Below are 6,185 nucleotides of genomic sequence, written 5' to 3' on the forward strand. Positions count from 1 at the left end.
ATCTCTTGTTCATCCCCTTCAGTATTAGTTTGTAATTCACAGTTACTTCATAGTCCGAAAGAGCTGCTACGGCTCCTGTCATTTAGTCTGGGTTCCAAGCAACAGAAGAGAGGATGGGCGAGAAAAGTATGCCCTTTTCCTTCAAAGGCCATCCATGAGTCCCATATATAATGCTTCCACTTACATATTACTGGCCTAGATTTAGTCACATGCCACATCTAGCCACAAGGCAGGCTGGTAAAGGTAGTCTTTTACTTGTTGGCAAGGGGCCTACCTAAAACTCAGAGCTCTAAAAAAGAAGAGAATAGATGTTGTGAGGCAACAAGAAGTTTCCAACAGAGGAAAGAGGAACATTATCTTTGTGAGGAACTGTGCTGTTAGAACCATGAGTCCCAACAGATGGATGACTAACGCACAAAGCCACCACCCACACAAAGGGCAGCTGACTTATTAGTCCTCTAGCTGTGTTGTTCTTTGAGCTCACATAAACCCAAATGCTATGGTCACCTGCACTGTGTCAGCACAATTCACCTACCTTAGAGTGCTGGTATACAATTCACGAGTGACATATTCATAAACCAATTTCTATAAACATACTTCATGTAAAGACTAAGAAATGTCAACTTAATTTCATAATCTTCAGTTGTCTAGATTCTTGCTGCATGAAAATCACTAATATGGAAAGCAAAACATGAAACTGTCTTCATTTAGAAAATAGATTTTATCATAGGTATGCTTTATGTATTATATTGCACCAAATAAAATAAAACTGATGGTAGAAACCAAGTTTAAGTGACATTAAATATCTCTACACAAAATTAACATGGACTATCTATATAGTACTTTTGAATTTGCTCTCTCAAAGTAATTACAAGCAGATATAAAGTTAAGTTTTAGTAACAATATTGTTCCACTGAGACTAAAAGATACGCATGGTTGAAGTGACATCTTTTAATTTTTTCTTTTTTTTTTTTTTTTTGAGCACTTCAGATATCAGTCTCTGGAACAATTCTGACTGGTAATCTGTGAGTATATTTCTTATTTTAATTGTACAATTGATGCCACCTAATTACAGAAAAAATAAAATTAATAGTGTTGGGGAGGAAGAAATTTTTCTCTCTCTTGCTAGGTTATTCTCACTGTTCTAAGAATTAAATTGACATGAGACGGATTAACAGGAGAAAAGCAAACAAAGTTTAATAGCATGTATACATGGGAGAGACCTGAGAAAACAGAGTAATTCCCCCAAATGGACAAAGCCTTCACCTTAAGTACCATTCTCAACCAAAGATACAAGATGATGTTAAGGGTAGGGTCAGTCAGCTGTGGGAGGTTACCAGGAAAAGCACAGTAAACGACGGTAAGGGCCACATGCAGATTTAAGTCATCACTTTCTCCCTAGATAAGCTTCGAGAGATGTGGTTATCCTCTTCCAAGCACAGAAAGAGAGACACTTTTACAAATGGAGATTTCCCTTACAAATGTAAATATTTCTTACAAAAGGGCCTCTCCTATGTGGTGTTCAGAACTCTTCCTGTATCAGCTTAAAATGATATGGAGAAGAGACAAAGTTTATGGTGGCAAAATTCTACTCGCCTATGGAATCTAGAGCAAGTCTTCACAGTCTTGCGGGGTGGAAGGATTCTACACTCCTAAGAGACGGCATGGAACAGAACAACAATCTGCTTAGGACTGGAACATAAAGTGAGAATTAAACTTTTATTGTGAAAAACTACTGATACCCTGGGGTTATTCGATGTAGCAGTTAGCCTACCAAAGTAATTCAGCTACCATAACCAAAAGTCATAAACATATTCCTATCTTTTCACCCCCTAAAAAAAAATGCTTTTTGATTGTTCTTTAATGTCTAAATCAGGGGTCAGACACGTTTTTCTTAAAGGACCAAAGAATAAATATTTCAGGATTTATAGTCCAAATGGTCTTTGCTGCAGCATCACAAGTCAACTCTGCTCTTACGTGAAATACAGTTCACAAATCAATAGGGATGGCTGTTCTAATAAAACTCTATTTACAAAAACAGGCAACCAGCCCATGGATCCAAGTTTTCCGACCTGTGGTTTAGATCATTAAACTCTCTGGACTTATTTCTGTGAAAATTGTGAGGCACAAATTTAACTGTTTTTTTACCTAAATGGATAGTAAATCACTCTGATACCCTTGATTAAACAGTATGTCTTTACCTAACAGTTTTAAAGGAAGGGACTTTTATGAAACTGTTATCAGTCCCTAAAATTAATTTTTCTATTTGGGTCAATAATATGCTGTTTCGATTTCTATAGTTTTAAAATACGACCTAATACATGATCTCAAATATGATTTCATCACTTGTATGACAAACTCAAACTTTAGGATTATTTTTCAAAATTTTCTTAGTTAATCTTGCCCCTTTATTTTTCAGAGTTTTAGAGTTAGCTTGTCAAGTTTCATGAAAATTTTTGTCAGGATTTTGATTGGGATAACACTGAATTTATAAATCTACAGGAGGCTTTACTGTATTAAATCTTACTCATCATCACAATGTACTATAGATTTCTCCATAAGTAAGCTTTATATATTTGTTTGGTTTACACCTAAGTGCTTTACCACTGCTACTATTGAGAACCAGGTTTTGTTTGTATTTTATTGGTCTTTGATAATTAGTTTTAATGTAATATCAGAAAGCTACTTTTTTGTGTGCTAAAATTTAATTCATGTCCTTTATGAACAGTTTGTAGTTTTTGAGTTGATTTTCTTGGAATATCATGTTTCAATAATGGTGTTGTCCTTTCTTCCTTTCCATTCTTTACCCTTATAATCCACATACATGGCTACCCATTAACTAAAAGCTCCTACCCAGGAAACCCTCTCAGATGCAACTGTGGAGGACAACGAAGTGAGATCCTCCCAGACAGCAGAATCAGAACTGCCAACTTGACTTAACAAGGAACACAACGCACTCCGAGGGCAGGGATGCCACGTGGTTTGGGGCCAGCAATACCTGATATACGCCATGCACTAGTTAATTGCGTGTTAACTCCATCTCTTCCCTTTGCTAAATGGCAGTACTATTACAGTCATCCTGTACGTTGCCTGTGTTGCGAGAAAACACTTGCTCATTTTAACATATAGTTCACCGGAAAATGAGAGGTTAATTCTGAAACTGAGGGAAAGGACACCTCCTCCCCTGAAGATTTCAGACTTCCAACTGAATGCTGAAACTCAATGGGGCTTTGGAGCTGTCTGGGGTTTAATTTTACTCTCCTTCCCTTCCCTTTCAGTCTTGTGAAAGTTTGGCAAATTTATTTTCTGTCTCTTTTGTTTTCCAACAAATGTATTAGACACTATCGTATTTCCCTTGACTAATTCCCTGATATTCGTAATCCTTTTGCTATCTCACACACTTTTTGACATGTAGTGCTTTCTTAGTCGTGCCATTCTAAGTGATTTTTGCTCTCTGGGGAGTTCCTTCTCACCAGCCTAGCCACGTATTTAAAAGTAGTTTTCTAGTGTTCTTAGAGCTTCTGTACTGGGAAGGTCACCAGAATGCTGGAAACAGAAGCCTTAATTTTTAGAATCTATTTTTAATAATCTCTGCATTAGTCTAGTTTTTTGCTCTATCATCATAGATTTTTTTTTTCTCATTCTATTTTCTTTGGGACTATTTTGTTACTTTTTTTCTTCTAGTTTTGTGAGTTGGAAATACAGATTATACATATATTCAGTTTTTCTTATTTTCTGATGCATGTATTTTAGGCTGCAATTTTCCTGTCATTTTGCATATATCTGAAAGATTTTAAAAGGTTATGCTCTCAGTTCACTTCTAAATGATTTCCATTTTATTTCCTCTTTGCCTTGAGTCTTACACCCTTTAAGTATTTTTTTTTTTTTTTTTTGATTCCTAGTTGTATTGTACTCAGGTGAGTGGAAGTTACCTATGGCAAGCCATATACTAATGTTCTGACAAAATGTTACGTGTATTTGAAAAGAATGAGCACTCTCTGTTTAGGAGTTACCCATCTCCATAAATATGTTAGATTACAGATCATTAACTTTACCTAAATCTTCAATATCCTTAGCTTTCAAGGAAAGCTACGTTTAATTTCCCACTACATCATCTAAATATCGATTTCTCCGTGTCCAGTATCACTTTTTGCTTTCTACATTTTGGTGTTGTTTTGTTTGGTAAGACTCCCATTGTCTCCTTTCAAGATGATCACACTGGAAGTTTCCCTTGGGATCTCTCTTGCTTCCATTTCTACCCCTTCAGGCGTTCGGCCTCTTGTTCCCATCTTTAGAATGGTATTATTACATGGACTGGGTTCTCCCTTTAATATGATCCTTCTTTTTAATTTTTATTTGTATCTATTTCACAGAGTCTTCAGTTTCTAGTCAATTGCAAATTTCTCGTTTTTGAGTAGAGCTATTCCTTTTTTTAAAAAATCGGGTCTAGGAAGGATATACTGCACTTTGTATGTTTAATCTAACATGTTAAAATCTGAAACCATACCTCCATATTTACTTACTCATAAAAATATTCCAGAAAGGAAAAAATTCTGAGAGAGTGCCAAATCCAAACCACTAGACCACCAGGGAAGAATGGAAAAAAATTCTGAAAACAAAATTGTTAGGTAATGTACATTTAAAATTGAGAGATAATAACCAATGGCTCTCCAATAAGGCTATGTTCAGACCCCTGCCAAAAGAGTGCACAATGAAGGCCATTTCCAAACTTTTGCCACCAATGGCTTATATAAACCTTTTAAGTATTTTCCAATCTGAAAGAAAAAAAATCACGCTTTATTTGCATTTCTTTATTTGTGAGTTCAAGTGTAAAATCCAACTCATTCTGATTAGCACTGATATCTGAAACAAATGGATTTGATTTATAAAGGGTGGGTTTGCATTAGCCTCCTCTTTTTAAATTTAATCAAAAGATAGTAAGTGTATGAGTGGGCTGAAAAATCAAACCCAAATAATGAGATCATTACATTACCTACGACATGAAATAGAAAACAATGCCCATTAGAAAGGGTAAACAGACATGGTTACCAGGCTGCTGTAATGTTCCAACTTTTCAGCCACGAAGTAACATAGTCTTGAAAGATAAATACAAATGATTATCTGTTATTTGCCCTAGTTAAGAGTTCTAGTTCATTCTGGATACAACCAACTGGCCCTGAAGATCTGCAGCTCAACTGGCATCCTACTAGAGTGAACTGTCCAAAACGTAAATAGGTGGTTTGTAAAACAAGTCAAAAACTGGCACCTTGTTGCCAGGATTCGGTCTACAGCTCTAGATAAGCTAAATACAAATGCTTACCACTGAGAGCAAGTGTCCTTCAATAGTGTAATTCTACACTTGGAAAGTGAAGAGGATTTGAACAAAGCTACCAGCACTTAAAATCGTGTGGTTTCAAAAGAAAAAATGTTTTAAGTGACTCATTCTATATAAAGTTACTTTGCCCGCCTAGTTAACCAGTATGTGTATACACATAAAACTGGTATTTAAGATGGTGCACTCTTTTGGCAGGAGTCTGAGCATAGACTTATTGGAGAGTCGTTGGTCATTTTAAATCTACATTCACCTGGACCTAACAATTCTGTTTTCAGAAATTTTTTCCTTTCTGGAATATTTTATATAATATGTAATTTTTTCTTTTTTATTCCTTCAGCTATCTTTCTCTAGAACAATTCTCATAATACTATAGTCTATTGTAGGGAAAGATTGAGAAATATGCCACATAATTTTTCTGTCAAAGTTAATAGGGTTAACAAAGAGAAATTATTTTGTCCATCATTTCCTTCAAGTACAAGGCTTCCCAACATTTTCCCTCCATAGTATTCACAGAAAATATCTGTTCAGCCCATGAGGACAAACTAACAAGGATGCCTACAACTTGAGATGACCAGCAGCCGCAGGACTCACCTGGCTGCCAGAATGCTGGCACACCTGTAACCTATTTGCAGCACTCTATTTGCTTTGACTCCCAAGATCTTCCTTACTCTGGATCCCACACTCCCAGTTCCCCAAATGCTACAGTTGTCCTCCTACTCTGTTCCCAACATAGTACAGCAAAGAGCAGAGGAGGATGAAGTGCCCAAGAAATAAAGGTGAGGGCCACTTTATTCATAGCCACTAAACTGTCTCTTTTGGGGGGGTGATTAAGTTTATTTATTTTTAGAGG

Source organism: Camelus ferus, chromosome 7 (assembly GCF_009834535.1).
Source record: "Camelus ferus isolate YT-003-E chromosome 7, BCGSAC_Cfer_1.0, whole genome shotgun sequence".
Taxonomy (NCBI): domain Eukaryota; kingdom Metazoa; phylum Chordata; class Mammalia; order Artiodactyla; family Camelidae; genus Camelus; species Camelus ferus.